The 10,525-nt window shown below is 45.0% G+C and overlaps 1 protein-coding gene across 3 annotated transcripts in view; it reads right to left on the reverse strand.

The window, feature by feature from the left end:
- RASSF8 (Ras association domain family member 8) overlaps window positions 1–10,151 on the reverse strand; it is a 108,724-nt gene extending 98,573 nt beyond the window's left edge. For 2 of the 3 annotated variants that reach the window (XM_045554176.1, XM_045554174.1), the window contains exon 1: window positions 9,727–10,151. The gene's annotated coding sequence lies outside the window, so the exon portion shown is untranslated. Of the gene's footprint in view, window positions 1–8,924; window positions 8,943–9,726 lie in introns of those variants that run through there. The other variant, XM_045554175.1, reaches the window with a different exon arrangement.
- Between the last annotated feature and the right edge of the window lie 374 nt (window positions 10,152–10,525).

Below are 10,525 nucleotides of genomic sequence, written 5' to 3' on the forward strand. Positions count from 1 at the left end.
CCAGGAAGAAAAAAAAAAAGAAAAGAAGTTAGGGTATGTTGATCCTGAGGAAGTGACACATGGTCGAGCAGCCAGGGACCTGGAACTCAGGGACAGAGCACTGCAGGAACACAGACTTCAACGTCCATCACCACACAGGATAGAGCAGAAACAAGGAAAGTGGGTGCGATCACTCATAACAGGAATTTTACATTCTTAGGACAGAACCCTTTTCAGAACTTCATGAAAATCTGGCACTCTCACCATCAAAAAAAAAAAAAAGGAGCACATAAACAGACATTTTTGAGAAAAAAAATATCAGGAAGTTCGTAGGCCCCCAGCTGCCCACACAGTGGCTGGGGGCTCAGAAATCTTGGGCCTAGGGGTGGGGGTACAGGGGTGGGAAGAAGGTCTAAAGCAGCATTTCTTAACGAGGACGCCACTGGCCCATTGCGAGGGACAAGTCTTCCCCACGAAGGGCACTAGCTCAGCCCCTGGCCACTTAATATGAGAAATACCCAATCCTCAGCCTCTGTGACAACCAAAAAATGCCTCCACATATTTCCAAATGGTACTAACCCATGGAGAAGCCCTGGTCAAGAGTGAGAGGAGGAAAAAGCAAAGGAGACTTAGGAAGATCAGAGATGGAAAGAAAAGCAGATCCAATCCTCCAGCCGTCCCTTCCAAACTATACCCAGGTGGGGCCCTTCTCCCACTCCCCAGCTCCACCACCAGCACCTTGTCTAAGCCATCCCCTCCATGGATCATTGCAATCATCTCCTAATTGGTCTTTCTGCCTCTATCTTTACTTCTCTGGCAGGCTACTTTCCATTAGGCAGCAGAGTAACCCTTTTCGATTTTACTAATTTTATTTAACAAACACTTTTATACTTACTATCCGCCATGCTCTGTGCTTTTACAAATATCAACTCATCAAATCCTCACAACACCACTACGAGATAGGTATCATTACTATCCCTATTTTATGGATGCAGCACAGAGAAGTTACGGAACTAACCCATGGTCACAGAGCCTGTAAGTGTAGGGTTGGGATTTTCACCCAGGCAGAGCTCTGGACTCTGTGTTCTCCCGCTAGCCCAGGCTGCACTCCAGTCCATTCATTACTCTGCTCAGCACCCTGAACTGTCTTCTCAGAGTGAAAACCAAGATCCCTGCCACAGCCAGTAAGGCGCCACTATACGGATGCCCACCACCTCCTTGCCTCCCCTCCAGCCCCACCCGCCTGGCCACTAGGGTGGGCACCCTGTGAGCACCTGCTCCTCTGCACTGTGTCCTCCCTCTGCAGCACTCTGCTCCAGACCTTTGTTCCAGCAATGTCTCTGCTCGTGTTCGTGAGGACTTCCTGCCCACCCAGTATCAAATAACACCTCCATGCCCAACCCCAGCATTTCTAATTCCCCCACCGTACTATAGGTTTTCCTCCAAAGGATTTGTCATCGTATAAATGATGTGAAATTACTTGTTCACATATTATCCCCCCAGTAGAGTGTGCTCTCCGTGTAAGCAGGAGCTCTGTGTGTTTGATTCTCTGCTACGTTTCCACCAATGGAAGGCTGTGCAGTTCAGCTGTGAATGAATAAATAAAAGAATGAACAAAGAAAAAGTGATGCCAAGGGAGAGAAGTTTCAAGAGAGAGGGAGTGTAAACATGCAGCAAAATACTTCAGTTATATTAGGGCTGGAAGGTTTCCCATTGATTTGGGCAATTAAGATATGGGTGTCCGCGGCATGAAATGTTTCTAAGAAATGGTCCCTGGCTGGGGAGTGAGCAGGCAGGTGAGGTAACAGAAGCAGTAAGCCACCTGTGAGAAGCTGGCTGAGAAAGGAGACAGCTAGTAGGGGCAGCAGCGCCGAAAGAGACCTGAGCACTCTGTTTCCAGGGCGAGGAGCCAAGGCAGAGCAAGACTGAAACCCAGTAGAGAGAAAGGATTACTGACAAAGGTCTGGGGACAGCAGGTCCAAGAGTGTGGAGGACGAGGAGGATCTTCCGTTAACAAGCAAACATTCTTCTCCCACCCTCGGGTGACCTAAACTGGCAGTATCCTAACTCCCGTGCTCCTCACATCAGCCTGGACGGATGGCGGAGGGCTCAGGACCTGTTCTGCCCAGAGAGCACCGAGGCCTTCCCAGGCCCCGGTGCAAACAGAACGATCACACAGAGCACACTGGAGCTGGCTAAGGGGGAGAGGCACTAACTTTCCACTGCGGCACTTCATATACCTTCATTTCCATATATGGACACATTTAAACATCTTTTATTTCAAAACCGCCCTGAGTGATAAATTAGTAGCCCCACTTAAAGGTTAGCAACTTGCTCAGTAAGCCTCACAACTTCTCCAAGGCTACCCCGGTACAGCTGGGCCTTTAATGTAAGTGGGCACTTTTTCTAACGCAATTCGTTACTCAGTAGAATACGATAGGGAAGAGACAGATAATCAAGACTAGGAAAATTAAAATAAAAGGGGTGATCTAGGTTGGGGAGTTTTCAAGGAAAGCAAACAGTGAAATAACTGTCATTAACAGGAAAGATAACAAAAAGTGTATTTGAGATTAGGTTAAAAGGGGCAAGGTATGTATGTACACACCCCCACCAGACTTTGTAACAGATAGCAAATAACAAAAGGAGAAAGGAAGAGAGGGAGAAGGAATGCCTGAGTAGGAAAAGCTTTCCATGAAGGCTACAGTAAGAAAACTAGAAGTTTTATTAAAGTAAACATAACAAAAACACATTATCAAGTACTATACTAGATGTAGTTGCTTTTCATTTAGTTTGTTACCCAGCTGTGAATGTCAATTGATACAATAAAAAGGGATATAACAGACAACTGATTTTTGACAAAGATGCAAAGGCAATTCAGTGGAGAAAGAACAGCCTTTTTAATAGTGTTGGAACAACTGGATTTCCATATGTAGAAAATGAACTTCAATCCGTAACTCACACCATATGAAAATTAACATAAAATGGATCATAGACCTAAGTCTTAAGCCTAAAACTATAAAACTTCTAGAAGAAAACAGGAAAAATATCTTTGTCAGGTTAAGCAAAGATTTCTTAAACACCATACCAAAAGCACAATCTATAAAAGAACAAATTCATAACTTGAACTTCATCAAAATTAAAGCCTTCTGATCTTCAAAAGTCACTGTTAAGAGGATGAAAAGACAAGCCACAAACTGGGAGAAACCCTTTGCATGTATCTGATAAAGCTCTTGAATCCAAAATATATAAGAACTCTCAAAATTCAACAATAAGAAAACAATCAACCCAATAGAAACACAGGCAAAAGACTTGAACAGTCACTTCACCAAAGATATAAAGATAGCAAAAAAGCACATTAAAAGATGCTCAACATCACTGGTCATTAGGGAAATGCAAATTAAAACCACAATGAAATACCACAAAAAACTAAACTTAAAAAGACTGACTCTACCAAGTGTTGGCAAAGATGCGAAGGAACTAGCATGCTTATGCACTGCTGGTAAGGATGTAAAATGGTACAATCATTTTGGAAAACAGTTTGGCAGTTTCTTAAAGATCTAAGCATATACCTGCCATATGATTCAGCCATTCCACTCCTAGGTACTTAGCCAAGATGAACAGAAAGTATGTGCTCATGAATATGTGTATGGAAGTATTCATAACAGCTTTATTTGTAATAGCCAAAAATTAGAAACACTGCAAATGTCCACCAACAGGTGAACAGCTAAGTGAATTGTTGTACAGTCGTACAATGGAATACCATTCAGCAACGAACAGGAATAAACTACTGCTACATACAGCAACATGAACGAATCTCCAAATAATTATTCTACGTGAAAGAAGCCTCAACAAAGAAGAGTACATACAGCATGATTCTATTCATCTAAAATTTTAGAAAATGCAAACTACAGTGACAGAAAGCAGAGCAGTGGTTTTTGGGGAGGAGCAGGATAGAGAGGAGAAATTACAAAGGAAAATGAGAAAATTTGGGGGGGAAGTGATATATATGTTCATTACCTTGATTGTGGTAATTATTTCACAGTATATACACAGGTCAGATCTTGTAAAATTGTACAGGTAAGTATGTGGACTTTATTGCATGTCAATTACATTTTGATAAAGCTGTTTAAAAAAAGGAATATAAGGGAAGGCGGTCACTGTACACTAAAAAAATAAGGAAAATACAGCACAAATAAACTATAACAAGGTTTTCTGACGTCTAACATATCAGGTATTAGAACTTCCTGTAGAAATGGCCAAATTTTACAAAACATCCCCAATCTATTTCTTAGTGGTATTTCTACAATAGAGTTTCACAGATTATAAATCCATTCAAATATTTTAAGCAAGAATATCTGGCCAATGTCTAGCCATTAAGAGAACCCTAATTTTTTTCCACAGAAATACTTATCTCTGGAAGAATAATTTAATCTTAAGTGGTTTTCCAATAATAAAATTACTATAATTAAGGGTAAAGATGATTTAGCACTCAGAAGCACTCAGTTAACAAAAGTGACAAAATAGATCATACACATGCATAAAACCTGCTGTAACTCTCCCTTTGTTACAACTTGTATGTACATGTGATTTTTTTAAAAACAAAGAGTGAAACATACGCTACTGATTAAGAAAATATTTTTCTAAATGCATAGAACTTGGACAGCCCTAGAGTTAATTGTAATGAACTTTGTGATGTATCAGAAAGTACAAAAAATAAAACTCAAGAATAAGTCATCTAAATCCTATAGCAAGGTTGTGAAATAAAAGGGTAACAAATATTATTGGCACTAAAAAGCTCCAGGCAACTTGTTCAAGGTCACCCAAGTAACCAGTGGACATATATACATGAGGGAAAAAAAATAACAAGGGCTCCCAATCATAACTTTTCTTTCCTCCAGAGTGGTGGCTACTCAGGACGCAAATGTCCTGGGGGCACAGAGGCCCTGTGCAAAGCAGATCACGTGGTATGTCCCCTCAGGCCTCACTCCCAACATTTTTATGTAGGTAAAATGAGATCTAAATTAGCCACGTGGCTAACAGGGACTTCTCTATCTTCCCAAGCCTTCCTGACTGGAAAATCAGGTGTGGGGAAATGAGGTAGCAAGAGGAACAGTTTCCCTAAGAGAAGCAAATGTATGAAAAGCTTAAGCTTCCTTTTTCAATTTTGACCAGGTAAACTACCCACTCCTCCTTTGAGACCATCTAGTGCAGAGCCTGGCACACACAGGAGCTCAAAAATGCTGCCTTCATCCTCCCGGCTCTCCCAGCCCCAGAGCACCCAGGCCGGCAAGACCTCTCAGGCGTGTCTCAGTCTGGGGAAACCCAGAGGTTGAGTGCAGAGAAGTTAGTTCTGAAGGGACCAGAATCAATCCCAAAGTCCCCTGTATACTTAGTGATCTACAAAACTAGAAAAGAACGGGAATTATACTGTAAGGGTGAGAGGGGATAATTCTGAAGGAATACTAAAGTCCTAAAAAACAAGTCAAAAAAAAAAAAGATGAGTATTTAAGAAAAAGAGACTCCAAACATCCATAATAGAGATGTAAATACTTCAGAGTTATAGAACACCAAACTAGTATTTCGTAAAGAGCAACCATATGACAAAAATACTCAAACCAAGCTTGAAGCTTTCCTTGGCCTTGGAAGGTCATGAGACTTTTCTGGCTGCAGGAGGAATGCTTTTAGTGAGAGAGAAAAAAAGAACTTCCAGGCCTCTAGGTGGCTCCCATTTTTAAACAACTACTCCTCTCCCTTAACTACGTGGTCAAATGATGTCTAGTTATTATGCAAGCCACATCAACAGCCGGACAGTACTGAACATCCTTAGATCTCTAACTCCCATTTTTCTACAGTAATTTTCCCAACCTTCCTTCGAAGTCTGGCACTGAGCAGTCACCAGCAGGTAACTAATGTGTTACCTATCATGTGACACTGGGTAAAATAGAATGGCAAAGTAAGATCTTTTTTTCCCTTTCAGTAATCCTGTGCTGATGAAAAATAGCATAATTATTTTAATGATGTACTTGGAAAAAGGATTATCTACAACAGAAAGTCACAGGGGTAACACTAATTAAAAGATGTCTCAATTTATTACTAACTATGAATCTTCCACAGAGCCTAAACACATTAATTTTACCTGGTATCAGCAAAGGTTGTTTCATATTATACATATAACCAGCAAAGAAGGAACGTAAGAGACTGCCAGTCTGGCTTTTCTGTCATGAAAAACGAATTTAACAGTGACAAAGAAGGCAATTGAGATACAAATACAAAACTGATATTACTATCTCATTCATTGTATCTACAAATATTTATGGAGTACCTATGAATACCAGGCACTGGTGAATAAACCAGGTCCTATTAACCTCATGTAAACCTCAAGGGCAAGAGAAAGACATTAAATAATAATGTGTAATTATAAATTGTGGTAAATATTAAGAAGGAAAAGATGATTATGCTATGAAGGAGAAAATAAAAGGGCTCTAATTTAAATGATGTTAAGGTGGCCTTGTCAGAGAAGATCTTTATAAGAAAGGATATTTGGGATAGCATCCAAGGATGAGAAGTTGCTCAAGGAGATGGTCCTAAAATAGAGAGAAGAACAGCAGGAGCAACGGCCCTGAGGCAAGTCTGCTGGAGAATTGGCCAAGGTGCTGGCAAGAGATGTAGATGGGGAGCAGGGACCGAATTATGTGGGACTTTGACGGCATGTTGAGCATTTTGTATCTCATCTCCAAAATAAATGTGTTTCCTAAGAGCCTTGAAAACTTTAAAACAGTAGGTCACTTTTTTTTTTTTTCTTTTTCAGGCTGATGGTGAGAAAACAGACTGGAAGGGGTACAGGGTGTGCACAGAAAGCACCTCACCAGGGAAAGAGAACACAGTGTAGTGGATTGCATTAGGATGGAAGTACAGTGGAGACTGAAAACCAGACAGGTTTGAAAGAGATTTTGCAAGATAAACAGACAGCAGGACTTTGTGATGGACTGACTGGTTTGGTGGGGCTGATAGAAAAGAGAATAGAATAGCTCTTGGAATGGCACTCATTGGGTGGCTGAGATGCAAAATAGAGGAGGAACAGTTCAAAAATTTGGGTGCTCAAGAGCTCGGTTCTGGAGAAGTTTGAGATGTTGCCATTTATTGGCTGTCTAAGATGTGCCAGGCACTCTAGTAGACGTTCTATTCACCACAGGGTTGCTTTTAGTAGAAGTATTCTCATTTTCCAGAAAGCAAACTGTAGATCACAGAGATTGAAGCAAGCATCGCTACATTTACTCATCTCTGAAGTAACAAAGTCTGGCTGGCTGCGAGGTAAACATTCTTTCCACTATACAGAATACTTGGAAACTATCTCTATACTTTGAATTCTGAATTCTATTTAAGGATGCAGTAAGCTAGCATCCAAAGAAAGTAAATAGGCATTACATTATTTTTAAAATCCAAATCATCAGATTTATGATGCACAGTGTTTTTCTACCCAATTCCCATCCCCACTTCATTTTTACCTGCAAAGAGTTTTGCAATGTTTAGAGCACTAGCAAGATACCTAAGACCTTAATGGTTTACAACAAATGAGCAAAGCCATTACGCCAGGAATTAACCATCATGAAAAAGGCAACAATATCCTGCAGGAAACAGTATTTTTACACCCAAGTTGTTACATACGTCAACATAAGATAGATCAATTAATGAGTAAGAAACCCTGAAGAACTAATCATTTCTCAAAATGCAATGTATTCAAGTCAAAAATTGATGCAAGTCACCAAGTACAAGAGGCTACAAAAACCAAGTACTTAAGATTCAGGTTAAAAAGTTGAAAACTAAAAAAAATAATAGAAGGCAAAAAGAAAGGATACCACAACTGTGAAGAATTTTAAATCTGCAATTCCCAAATATCTCAACCAAATGCCAAATGCAGTAAACCCACACCCTAAAAACAACTTAAACGTTCACTCCTTTGTAACTGCTTTTCCCTACAGCACACTGACACCTCTGCAAACTGAAATGCCCTTCCTGTCTGCACAGACTCATGATTTGCTCCCACTCAGGGCTCTCGAATGCACCCCTGAGCTACTGAAGCCCAGAAATAAAGTTTGATCAATGAACCCAGAAAGAACTCAATGTATTACTGACAATTGTGTCTATTATGGAAAGTACCACCTGGAGACTCTTAAAAGGAGGAAGAATTGAGGAAGGGGGGAGATTTTTGAAAGGTTTTATCATCTACATTACAAATTATATTTGGTTGTGACTGATCCTTCACTAGAATAATCATTAAATTATGTTCAGTTTTCTTAAAGTGGGATATGGTCATGTATAATTTTGATGGTTTTAGAAGAGTTCCCCATGGGGATAAATAAAATTAAAAGTACCATTAGTATGTCTGCTAAAAGATAAAATTCACACAAATCACTTCCCCAAATGATAATGCTGTGTCCTGCGTCCTGATTCTTGTGTCCACCTGGCACCTCTCCCGCAGAGGGCTGGCTGGCATTCACTACTGCCTCACCCAGGCAAAGGACAGGATGTTGAAAACCCATTAAGAACGTTTCCCATTTTCTGTTCCTTCATAACATGATCGCAACTCCTGGCAACCCCAAGATGAAAGACTTTAAAAAAAAATTTTTTTTAATTTAAAAAAGAAAAACTACACGGGCCCCTCCCCCCACCAGAATGAGTGGTTAACCTAAAGAACAGAAAAGCAGAGATGTATACGTATTTAATGATACTTCCTGGGGCCAATACAGATCTAATGAATTGCTGAGCCACAATCTGCTGGAAAATCCATGCATGTTCGTCCCTGCTGTCACCAGGCTGGAGGAATTTTTAAAAATGCAATGCTTTGATGTATTGATGGGGCTAACCTGACAGGTTTCAGTCAGCTATGAAACGTGCTTTGCATTTATTTCCCTTCTAAATCCCTAAAGATCAGGAGCGGTATTGACCTGCAATTATGTCCTACGACTGCACTGCTCAAGATGCCATTTGATGCTGGGAAAGTAGTGGTTGAGCAACACCAGGCGGCTCTGTGATGCTAAAATAACAACGCAGCACTCGGTTATGAACCCAGGTACTCGGCTTGTAAGACCCAGTGCCGCACAAGGATCCACATTCAAAGCTCGCGTCCCTTAAAGTTGCATCTTATCAGGCTTTCTGCGATTTCCCTTCTCAAAGTTTCTCGTCTGCAACACAGAATTACTTTGAAAGTCCCCTCTTCTGGACTCCCCTCCCCAAGAGGGATTGGTGGCAAGGGGGAATAGGAACGCAGAATGGTTAACAGTTCAAATAAAATTTAAAAACCCATAAACCAATCATTTTTTTCCCCATAGGAAAAAATAAGCGTTCACCAAACCGCCACCCGGCAAGCGAGCATCCGATTTCCATCTGGAGAACAAAATATTAAAGAAGCCAGACATGCAATTCCCTTCCCAACAAAAGTGGCCTCTAAACTCCCTTGCCAAGGACACTGGGAGGAAGCTGGAAAGCAACGAACAGGCTCGTACTTTTCAGTCCGCGGCGCGTGTGTGCCGCGGGGAGAAGGCGCACGGGGTGACACCAGGGAGAAGGTGAACGCGGAGGAAGTGGGGCGCCCGCGCGGGGCGGCGTGGGGGAGAACGGGCGAAGGAACCCGAGGTGCCGCGAGGGAAGAAGGGGTGCGGAAGGGGGAGCCCCGAGGCTCCGGGGGAGGAGGGAGGGGTCCCAGGCGCTGCCCAGAAATCGCCGCGGCCAAGTAAAGTTAATACTTACTCAGTTTCGCAACTGCGCCGCCCCCGCAGGCCGCCGGCGGGCCGGCGGGGGAGCTCTGGACGCGGCGGCGCCCGGAGCCCGTCCCCGCGCCGCGCAGCCCCGCGCCGCCCTCCCCGGCGCTCCGCGGGCCGCGCGCCCCGCACCGGAGGGAGGCCCCGGCTCCCCGGCGCGCCCTCCCCGCGCACCTCCCCGGCCGGCGCTGGGAGAGTGTGGACGCCCCTGGCGGGGTGCGGGGTGCGCGAGCGCTCGGGCGGCTGCAGAGCCGCCGCGGGAGCCGCCCCCAGCGCAGCCGCCGCCGCCGCGGGCGGGCGGGCGAGGCTCGGCGAGGCGCGGGGCGGGGGACGCCGAGCGGGGCGCGGGGAGCGGCGCGGGGCGAGCGCGGCGGCGGAGTTGGCGGCCGGCTCGCTCCCGCGGCCGGTGCCTCTGGGCTCGGGGCCGGGCTGGGGGCCGGGCCGGGCCGGGCGGCCGGGGGCTCCGCCCCTTCGCCGGGCCGCGGCGGAGCGCGCGAGAGGAGCGGCGCGGGGGCGCCCCCCGCGGCCGGGCGCTCGGGTTACAGCCGCCGCTCCCGGCTCCCCCGCCCGCGCCGCCCCGCTCGCCGGCGCCGGGGAGACGGTGTAACGGAACCGGGGCGCGGCGCTGCATGGCGGGGGCCCCAGCGCGGCCGGGGTCGCGGCGCGACCCTCGGGCCCACAGGCCAGGCGCTCCCGGCCCCTGGCACGCCCCCGCGGCCGCTCGGCCCGCGACACGCCGCGGCCTGGGGACCAGAGAGCCGGACGTGGTGAGAGGACCGGAGCGAGCA

The sequence above is a fragment of the Lemur catta genome, chromosome 6 (assembly GCF_020740605.2).
Source record: "Lemur catta isolate mLemCat1 chromosome 6, mLemCat1.pri, whole genome shotgun sequence".
NCBI lineage: Eukaryota > Metazoa > Chordata > Mammalia > Primates > Lemuridae > Lemur > Lemur catta.